Source organism: Pseudopodoces humilis, chromosome 9, assembly GCF_049639895.1.
Source record: "Pseudopodoces humilis isolate 2021_Gansu_Grassland_sample_001 chromosome 9, ASM4963989v1, whole genome shotgun sequence".
NCBI classification, from domain to species: Eukaryota; Metazoa; Chordata; class Aves; order Passeriformes; family Paridae; genus Pseudopodoces; species Pseudopodoces humilis.
In genome coordinates this window covers 21,517,249-21,528,483 of record NC_142208.1, presented here as the reverse complement: position 1 = coordinate 21,528,483, position 11,235 = coordinate 21,517,249, and the positions used below count along the sequence as shown (strand labels likewise).

The 11,235-nt window shown below is 37.4% G+C and overlaps 1 long non-coding RNA gene across 1 annotated transcript; it reads left to right on the top strand.

The window, feature by feature from the left end:
- Window positions 1–5,462: 5,462 nt before the first annotated feature.
- LOC148183784 (uncharacterized) lies at window positions 5,463–8,491 on the top strand. The gene is made up of 3 exons (XR_015773243.1): window positions 5,463–5,530; window positions 7,248–7,309; window positions 8,136–8,491. It is a non-coding gene; the product is annotated as an uncharacterized LOC148183784 (long non-coding RNA).
- Window positions 8,492–11,235: the final 2,744 nt, after the last annotated feature.

Below are 11,235 nucleotides of genomic sequence, written 5' to 3'. Positions count from 1 at the left end.
AACAATATGGTAATCTTTTCCAGCTAGGTTTCTTCAATTATCATTAGAATGAAATAATTTTACATGCTGGTGACATCTACTATTGAAAAATTCAAGCTGTGAGCCTCAGATAATTTCCCAGTTGCAGGAAAGGTTAGGATTAGGGTGGACTAATATTCCCCACTTACCTTCTAGTTGTCCTTCTACCAAATGGTGACCCAGTTCTATCTTCCAGCTGCTCTGGTCTGTTATTCTGTAGACAAATGAAGAAAGAAATGGAATGAGAAGTGAGACTACTGAGAGGAAAACAGGTTTCTCTAATTCTGAGGGAGACTGCAATTTAGTGGCAAGTTAAACCAGTGTGATTGACTAGCCTGGCTTCTTGAAGTGCCTTGATCAAGCGTCTCTGCCACTTTACTAGGTCAGGTTCAGCATGGCTTCTTTGACTTTTTTTTTCTTTTTTAAGCAATGCAACCCAGTGAAGTATGTCAGTGCCAATGGGAAAATTAATGTCTTTTACTCTTGGTGGCACTCTGGTTGAACAAGCACCAGAACTGAGACACAGCAGAGTGCAACACTGTGTAGGTGACATGGGGATGGAGGATTTGGAAGCACAGATTGAGGATGAAGTTGCACTGAGGACTAATGAAATGTAGTGGCTCATTCTTGTGAGAATGGGTGAATTATTCCTCAGCTGGGTGATCCCACCTCCCCCCTCACACCAGCTCTAGCACTCGACTGGATGAATTGTTTCAAGAATTTAAATCGCAGACAAATTTCTTTCCTTGTTAGGTTCATTTTCTTCTCTTTCAACAACTTGAATTGACTCATTTCAGGGCATGATGTGTGGGAGAGTCAGAATGGGAAGGCAGAAAGAGCAGTGTTTACAGTCTGAAGGAGAACGATCCCCCGTTCTGGTCATGATTTAATTCAAGACCTAACATCAAACCATCTCAGGATGTTATTTTTTGCTACAGCCCAACAGTTGTTTTCAGAAAAAAAGAACTGCTATTTATTGTTTTTATTTAATTTCTAAGGTAAATGCTGAGTGTCTGTATTCCCTGGAGTAGTCCTGGGTAACACTGATTTAAAAGCACCGGTCTGATCCATTTCACTGGCTCTGACAAGTTACAGAATTCTCTGTATGAGCAAGGCTTCTGCTTTCTATCCCAACTTGCATTTCTGACACTGCAGATTGCTTCTTTAAAAGATAATTTGTACTGCATGTTTTTCCATCACTTCAAGTCATATCTTGCACTAGACATGTTGTGACCCATAAAATAGTGTAAATTAGAATTGTTAGTACTCCATCAGTTTAGTAAATTTAACAATGACCCATGAATGCAAGAAGTCATATATTTTCTAAAGAGTGTAATCTGGGTATTTAATTAACAATGCTAAGACACCTCTGATTTCAGAAGCAGCATATTCTTTCTGTTTACTCATGGGGTTAGAAATATGTATTTTGAATATCTCACTGTAATATGGTGGAGTATATATTTAATAATAGTGTCTAAATCTGAAGATATTCCAGGAAGAATGAAAATCCACTGTACAAAATACACTGTTTTGCATTTTCTTCTTTCCAATTTGCACAGTTAATTACCAGAGGTGCATTTATTTGCCTGTTTGTATTGTTACCGTGAGATTTATCCAGGTAGCATAAAGCTGTTAATCTAAGAACTAAGCTTTCTGGGATTTTGGAGATGATTTTAATTAAGTAATCTAGAACTCAGGTTGCTGCTACATGTGACAATAGGATTACCTTTGTGTTAAATTATCAGTTTTATTTTGTGCAGGGAGTTAAATCTAAAATCAGAATTAAATGTATATATTTGATTCAACACTGAGAACTGAAAAATACAGGAAGATATTTGGTATTTGGAAATATTAAAAGATAATATTCATCAGCTCACTCTGATAATGACAGTCAAAGTGTTTTTAATACAACTTTCTGCTGGAATAAAGGACTCAAAGATTACTTAATGTCAACATTCCTTAGAATATCAAAGCTAGGGAAGATACCAAGGAAAGACTTCTACAAAATGAGTATAAAAACATTCCCTAGAGGCCTGTGGAAGGAGAAACATCTCCAACATACATGGAAAAACATCAGCCTGGGAAGAAAAAGGCTAATAGAGCTCACTGCGCCTAAACCCTGTGCTTGGTCTGTGATCCAGACACCTCCAACAAGCTTGGAGAAAGTCTGAGCTGCTCCAGGGTAAAATTGTGTGGGAAGACTTTTCATGTGCAGTTCAACTAACAATCAAAAGCAAATTTGAACATGTTTGATGTGATAATGCCAAGTGCCAGATTTTGTTGTTATTATCTTTTTGTTCTGTGTGTATCTTGATTTGATCTCAGAAGCATCATGAATTGTCTGACCATGCAGGTAAGTGAGGTAATCTGACTAAAAATGAATTAAGTGGACATAGCTACAGAAAATCACTAGTCTGCTGCTTAGGAAGTAAAACCTCCTAAACCCCATCTGCCAATTTGAGCTCCAATGAATTCTTTAGAAAGATCAACCCTGGTTTAAAGGCCTCAAATCACAGACAAAGAAGTGTTTAAAATAGGCAATTTACCTTCATGATTAAGGTTGTGTGCCCTATTTGCATCTGATCCTCAGCCTCTGAGGAGTCAAGTTAGGTTGGTAGGAGATTTGGGAAGTGATTACTCTTCAAATAAGAAGGGACATTTTCTGGTCTTTGAAAAGAGGAAGAGGTGAACTCTCTTTACTTGACCCAAATTATTTTCACAATTTATATTAATATAAATAATTATGAATAATTTATTAACAACCAGTGCAGTAGTATATAATGTGGCCATTTCAAGGGACATTTGCCAGAAGATAAGTTGGCTACATTACCAACTCCTATGGCTCTGAAAGGTTTTCTGCTTGGGTAAGTATCTGGGTCTTCAAGTGCATTCTTATAGGGAAGACAGGAAAACCACCAACCTTCAAAACTGAATTTGTAAAAAATTGCATGCCAGCACGGGGCATTGCATTAGCAAATAAACAAAGCATAGATTTTTAGAATATACTCTGCACATTTCCAAATACTTTTGATGGACTATTATTTCTAAATGGGAAGTTTTGACTATTGTAAATTGTATCACTAGATGGCAGTAATAGCCAAGGGAAATGAAACAGACATGTAAAGAATCTCAGGGTTTTATTTTGAATTAAATTTCTTAATATCAACTCTAGATATAAGTCCTTGGCATAGCTCTATGTCCAAACCCAGGCAAGACATAAATTATGATAATCTGTAGGTCTGTTGCACAGGATAGAAGATACTTCAAAAGGCCATTTTCAAAGCTTTCTAGAACTTCGGAGGTCCTAATAGTCTTCAAACTGTTCAGTGGTGTTTGACTGGTGTTTAAAAAGACACAACAACAAAAATCCTCAGGACCCAATGCCCAAAGTGGCTGTTTCTGAGGTATTAGACTCAGAGCCTAAAAGGCAGGATATGAACAAGTGAATGTAAATTGTTATAAGCAAGAGGCAGATGGAGTTCCAGAATCTTACTGGGAGATATGAAAATCAAAACATCCAAAATAGTGTCCATTTGTAGGATTTTGAAATTATTTAGCTGGTCTCAGACAGCCAAGAAGACACTGAATCTAAACCAACAGCTCAATTTGTAAAGAATTTTTAATTGTGAGGCCTACAGGCTGGAGAATTGATAAAACAAATGCTTCATTTCTGGTCTACAGAACAGATCCTCGGTGTGCTCAGTCACACACTACATCTCAAATTTTGTATTATTCATAATGCTTCAACACTGACATAGCACCCTTTCTTCCCAGGCTCTATGCACAGTATCTCGGTGTGTGAGAGATGAAATAATATTACCACTGTCATTTCCACATGTAATTTAATAGCACTGAAGGTGAGATAAGACTTAGTGCTGGCTTTTCCTGCCTGTATCTGAACAGTGCATTCTTCCACAAGCAGCAGTTTGAAAGGAACCAACCAGGCTGAGTACAGGCAGTAAGATCAGCCCTTGAATTTCAGGGAGCAGCCATTTCTTCCCCAGGTGACTGCCCCAGGAGCTGTTAAAGCAGCCAAGCAGGACAGGGCTGAGATTTGGTCCCAAGAAAACCTGGAGTCAGCAAAAATTCTGGGCTTTCCCCTGGGATTTCTACAGAGCTGAGAGAGATATTTTTTTCCTTCTCCCCACACCCCCTTAAAAAAAGTCAGATATAGCTATACTAGCAAGTTCTGCAGGAAGGTGTCATGCTGGTTTCAGACTGTTCTACTGTTTCACTTCTTTTCAAGAAATTTAGTGGGAGGATGCAATTATTGTTTATGATTACATTTGTCAGTTTTGTTGTCCTCATTCTGAGGATTTTATAATCAAACCAGATAGGTCTTTTGTATTTAGTGTCCGTATTTAAAAGCATGGGCATTAAAGTCAAGGAACATATGCTTCCTGGTATATAGAAGAATCAGTTTATTCAGTCCATCTGAGCAGCAGTCCTATTCAAATACTGTAATATTTATTACTCAAAAGAGAATTTAATTGTATTTTGCTCCAAAACATGTTTTACATTAATGTTATAGTGTGCAAAGTTTTTCTGCTTCTTGTAGGATCCTTGGAACATTAGGCTAATCTTTAAAAAATGCTTGTATTGTCAGATCTCTGCTTTATGTGCATTCGCAGATCCCAGCTGAGCTTCTGGAGAAGAGCTGAACTCAGCCAAGGAGCTGCTTTCATAAAGTTAACAAAACTGAAAGTGCAGCACAATAAGCTATTGTTGAGTGGACTTTTAAAAGCAGGAAGGCATTCTGCCAAGTTTAGGTAAGGAGGATCTGCACAAATATTTCTCCCTTCCCCCAACAAAACCCTGTGTGTAATTACCAGCACCGAATCCAGCAGCAGAAAGTAACATTTCCGTTTCAAACTGCAACTTGATTAGACTTTCAGTGTCAAAATTAAAGCTGTGAGAGCCCAGGAAGACTTGCCAGCTCAGCAAACTCCTGGTTTGTTTGCTTGAAATAGGGTTTTTGTTACTCCTTTTGCCATTATTCTGAATTTAATTAAAACAATGAAAAGATAGGACAGATTTAGGTTATCTTGAGGTCCCAATAAATTAAAATAGCAAGAGATAAATGAGAATAAAAAACAGATAAGAGGATTGTTTGCCTTTAGATTTAAAACATATAAATAAAACCCTTTTTACACAAGAAGCTGGATGTCTAAGCCCCAGAACCCATACTACAATTATGATTTGTTTTGACATTGCAGTCTACTTTGAGGAAAGGATAGTTTTGTTCACGTTTAAATATTAACAACTTGAAATAATATAAACTTGCCATGCATCTGTCACCATAGGGTCTTAAATTATTTTACTTTTTACCATGATCTTTGTAATAAATTTTGAGAGGTTTTTTTTTTTAAAGTCGGACTGTTTCATGTCTGCTCTAATTAGAATTACACACTATCTGTTGCTTTCAGGTAACACAGATATGAAGAATTGCCTATTATTTATTCAATTGTGGAATTCTCCGCTGGCACAGAACTCACACTGCAAACAATTGTTGGTAAGATGAAGCCAGTTTGCATTACCTCTTATGTGGAAATTATTAATCTAGATGTGAATTATTTCCAAAGAAGCTGTTCAAAAGATTATGTAAAGGCATATTTTCATTAATATTTTCACCATCAACTCTGTATGAGTGGCTCAGATCTCAGAAGAGCTTTAGAAGCTGAGTGTTCTGTTTGGTTGCTTTGCTGACAAAGCAAGGTAAGTTGGTCAAAGCAGAACAATGTAGTAATTCATCACTACTACATTTGGCACCTGATTTAGCATGGATATATCAGGGTAATCTTGCATTCTTCTATGTAAGAAGAGTCTCCTGATGTGGAAACAACAACTGACATTTTGCAGGTTGTTGTGCCATGAATGAGTGAAATCTTGGCAACAAAGAAATCAATACCAAAAATCTCGGTGGTCTTTCCTGTCAGAGTGTTGTTACTAGATGCCAGTTTCATTTTGTTAGTGAGAAAGAACAAAGTGATGTTGAGTGGATGCTTTTTGAACTAGAGATAGGGTCACAGGCAGGGGAACACAAAGGAAATGAATGCTTGGGTGTTACAGTCCTGGAAAACTATGTTTCTTCATTGAAACTTCTGAGTTTAGGCACCCAAATTTGATGCTTCATGTAATAACCCGTTAGTGTGAACTGAAAATTAATTTTACATCTATGTAGCTTTTTCCTGGCCTGATGATTACACACATCAGCTATTTGTTATCTATTCTGTTTCTTTACACTGCCTTCTAGACTATGTAAAATGTTGTTTTCCTTTATGGAAAGACCTTCACTTTTTTCTGAGGCTGAAATGCCTTTAAATCAATCTAGCTGAAGGTCAGTCTCTTAGCTCTGGTTCAGAATCCTACAGGCTCTTCCTTCCAGCTTTTAAGTTTGCTGTCAAGTCCTTTATCACCCTGTTACCTTGGAATCTGCCTGCTGGGGCTGGGACTGTTCTTGCAGCAAATTTGCATGACAACTCCTTTTCCCAGGGACTTTATAATTTCTTTCGGTACTTTTAAGTAAGGCCAAAAATATTGAGAAGCTTTGTGCCAAGTTAGTTTTCCCAGGAGAAAGCTTCCTTACTCCCTACAAATACTGGTGACCAGCTGTTCCTGCAACTCAGATCTCTTTTTGCTGTTATCTTCATTTGTTTTGGTGTGGCTCATTTTCCTGGCCCAGACTGCAGAAAGAAACCATTACACTCTTGATGCCAAACTTTTGCATTGTCTGTCACCCCACTGAGAAAATAAGGATGGGCAGAACATAAGTCATTGGGAATTCTGAAATTTTCAAGGAAGTTGAAACTTGCAAGTGGGAGAAGGTATGAGTTTGGCTTAAACTGAGCCTGAGCAAGGGGGATGAAAGATATTTCCATAAGTGTTCATTTAATCACTTATGCTTCCTTTTTCCTAATATTTGAATCAGTCTTTGTAAATTTACGTTAACTGGCAGTAAGTTAAATTAAGTTAAAATAAATTCCCTGATTGTTAAGGCTGGTTTGCCTGTGACAATATGTAATTTCTTTAGATCTTGAGTCAAATTCCACAAGGAAATGTGGGCTCTTAAGTTCTGCTGTGTTTTGCTTTTGCTGCCTGCTTTGCCTGGGATATCCCAGTAGTACAGAGCTGGGGACAGCTGGGAGCAGCTATTCCTGGACACTCATCTGTGAATAACTCCTGTCTACTTTACATCCTCAGGCTAACCCAAACCTCTGTTCTCTTGCCAGGTTACAGAACTAAGTGTTTCAAATAACTTTATGTGTACTTTAGGAAGATGACCTTCCTTTCTGTAAGTGCATTATGAAATTCTAATCACCAGACAAAGTTCTCTGCCTTGAATCCTAATTCTCCACTGATTTGCACCTCAGCTATTAATTTGCACATATGCAAAGTAAAATTAGGTGTTAAATGAAACCAGACCAGTTTGGTAACAGATTGCATACCTTCTGAATAGTTGTAAATTATTGTGATGAAATTTAAAGGAGTAGTGAATTGAATCCTTTGTGGCAATTTAAAGTGATTTTGTCTGATTGCTTTCACACAATGTGGAAATCATGAAGCATTATTTTTTACCTGTCTTTAATAAAGAATCTATGTGTATCATCATACAAGAGCAGCCAATAATTTAGGACCTGAAATTGTTGTCTTTCCTAAGATATTAACAACCATCACCTTATTAGTTCTACAAAGAAAATATTTGTATTTAAACAATGGGAGTTCAGTATGAGTACCAAAGTTTTAGTGAAAATAGCTTTTTTTTTTTTTTTCTCTCTGAGATAATGATCATTGATTAGTAAATGGGAACAGTATTTTGTGGCTTCCAAAATTAAATTTGACTATGTTCTGATGAGTAAGTTGCACTAAATGCTAAATTTTTTATGTACTGTTATTCATAAAACTTTTAATATTGCTTTAGAAATCAATAGTTATTGAACAAAGCATTCACAGAGTCATGGAAATATTGGTTGGAAAAGATCTTTTGAGGGTCAACTAGTCCAGTCTCTGTGATACATGAAGAGATGAGACCCAGCAGCAGCAGCAGAGTGAATCTGAGATCTATTCAGAAGTGTTTGGTATGTATATCTTCACTCCTAAGAGCTTTGTTTTACTTACAGCCCACAGATGTAACCACAGTCCTACAAGAAATCTGTCCTCTTTTCCACTGTTCTCTGCAAAGCCATGGTAAAGGAGTGTGAAGAGTGTGCAGTTCTGTGTGACACAGGAGTAGAAGCTCCAGCTCTGTCTCAGGCCCTCGCTGTCCTGGGAGATGCAGCTGGTGCTCCCTGTTTAATTTCTCCTTACACCAACGCCTGCTACCCCAACAAGCTTCCTGTTACCCAGACTATTGCCAACTCTAAATAGTCAGCAATGGCTTCTTAATGCAAGAAGAGGGCATATAGGAAGCAAGAATAGGTGCCAAAGCTGCCACAGAAACATTGCTTAGGGATGAGATCTCTAAAGCTGAAGCTAGCACCAGGTAAGGACATAATGAGAAACCATCACTGATTCTACCACTACAGCAATAATGAAAGGAAACTGAAGGTCTGCAGCTGAAAGGGTCCAGTCCTGTATTATGTTATTTCTCATTTGCCTGCAGTTGACTAAGCATTAGCATAAGCATTCTTTATGGCTAGATTCACAACACAGGGTTGTATTAATGAATCAAAGAGAACAACAGTTGGTTTATCTAATTGTTTTACAATCTGCTTTTAATTTGTAATATCATGTCCTGTCTATAACAGTAGGACTGGAAATGGATTTATAAAATTTTGCTTTTTCCTAGTCCTCCTCTGCAACTAATTATACCTCAGGTTGTAGTAACAGAGAGAAAAAAAATGTCAGTTATAAATGCTGCATGTTTTCTGTTGGTTCTAGGCAATAGCTCATGGTTACAGCCAGCTCGGTTAGGACTATGTGCATTTCCTTCAGGTGAGGATCAAGAAAACAACAGATTTTTATTTTGACTTTCAGATATTTTATCATTAAAACAATTAAAACAAAGTAGTTCTACAAAGTACTCAGCATTCAATCTCTTATCTACTATTATAGGTCCTTCCTCTTCCTTAAAAAGAAGCTATGCAAACATCCTCTTTAATACTCAGACCACATTCTCTTTCTCAGTGTTTTTTATGCCAAAAGAAGGTGAAGACGCAAATTCTCTTGGAGTTGGGAAAGAAAGCCTCTCTCTTTGGCTTTATGCATGTTGCACTATCATTCCTTTGCTCCTGTGCTTGGAAATACTTGAATTTTCCAGTGATGGAAATATATTGGCAAATATGTTGAATTATTGTTAAAACAGAACTGCAGTAGATATTTTTTTAAATAGCTACAATTTTTTATTGTGATATTGTTTCCATTGTTAGAGCTCAAGCCCATGGGAAATGTTTTTCAGCAGTTTTTTTGTGCACATTTGCTCTCTTTCTCTGTCTTTGTGCTTGCTTGTGCCCTCTCTCTCTCTGACACACACGGTGTTAGCCTTAATTAGAGAAAAAAGCCTGGAAGCTTTGAAAAATAAATTATGGAAACTGGAACGTGCATTGGACAACAAAAATAACAGGCTTCTTAATTGATGATTGGATTTCCCATGACGGCTGAGAGAATTGGGCCATTCACCCTTGGAAAACATCAGCACCAAGTTTTGCACCCTTCAGTGCCTGGAGGGGGTCTACAAGAAAGCTGCAGAGGGACTTTTGACAAGGGCATGTAGTGATAAGGGGAAGTAGCTTCAAAGAGAGTAGGTTTAGATTAGAAATTAGGAAAAAATTCTTTAGTGTGAGGCTGGTGAGATGCTGTTACAGGTTTCCCAGAGAGGTTGTGGCTGTTCCATCCCTTGGAGTGTTCAAAGCCAGACTGGATGGGGCTCTGAGCAACCTGGTTCAGTGGAAGGGGTGGAACTAGACAATCTTTGGGTCACTTCCAACCCAAAACAGTCTGTGATTATATCTGGCCTTTATTAATAGATAAGATGTCCTACTTATCTTTTAGATTTTGTGATCTGACTATTTAATGTATATGCTGTTTATCAAATGCCATTTGGAATGATGCTCAGTCAGTTTGTGACTGAAATGCAAGCATAATTTCTTATCTGTATATCATGGAAATCACAGTTCACTTCTAACTTGTCCTAAAAATGGAAGGCCAAAATTATTTGAAACAAAGAAAATCAAAGATATAATGAACAAATATCCTTTTGATTTCCAGGGAGGAAAGAAAATTAATTGGTAGAGCTACCAAAGGTGGATATTACAAGGAAATACCACTAGAAAAAGCCATCTGAATTGCTTTCTCCAAATATGTGGCCCATTACTTGTAAGACTAAGCTGCTATTAATATTTTCAAGTCTTCAAATGGATAATGGCCTGAACTTAAAAGATGCTTGAAGTTGCAGGGTACTACTAAAGGAAATAATTTTAAAATTCAAAGCTAGAGTAATAAAAATTTTAGGACCACAGGTGTATTCATGTTAAAATTCATGCATTTTGCTGTGACTTTCAGTGAAAACAGAATCAAGCATTTTTGTTTCTTCTGGTGATTGCTAAGTTGTTAGTACTGTAACACTGGTTAAGTTAATCCTGACAATGCAACTCTCCTGCTTATATTGTTCTAAAACTACTTTCAATATGAATAAATGATTGAAGGAAAAAAATATACAGGTATTTAGAGGGAAAATACTTTTGAAAAAGTGTATTATACCCAGTATCACAAAATCATGGACTTGGTGCAGCAAGTTTTCTGTCTGTCACCTAAAAGAAGTTTGTTAGTTCCGGAGTCTGCCGTGACTAAGAGCTGTCATTCCTCATCGAGTCTATCTCTAAAACCCCAAAGCTCAGAAAAGACAAGGTGGCTGTCTTGTTAGAAAAGTCCCTGAGGGCTTTTGCGTGAATATCAGACTCTGAAGGGCAGCTTAGTTCTTCTAGAGGAGTAGTTTCTTTCAGGCCTGCTTTTCTAGGGTTTAGTATGGATCTGCTTCACAGCAGATAAAAACATCCTTCCAAGAGTCAATCAGAGATTTTAAATAAAAACATGACAACATAACTTAGAGGAACTCCTGGCAGAATTTGGCAGCTTGGTGTCATTTGAGTATTTGAATGAAGATGTCAGCTGATGTGCAAGCAGAGCAGAAACTGCTGCCAAGACAAGGTTTGGAAACCTGTATAACCAAGGAAATCTCCTGTAGATATATTCTGCAAGGCATCTTCAGAGTGGGTAGTTGTG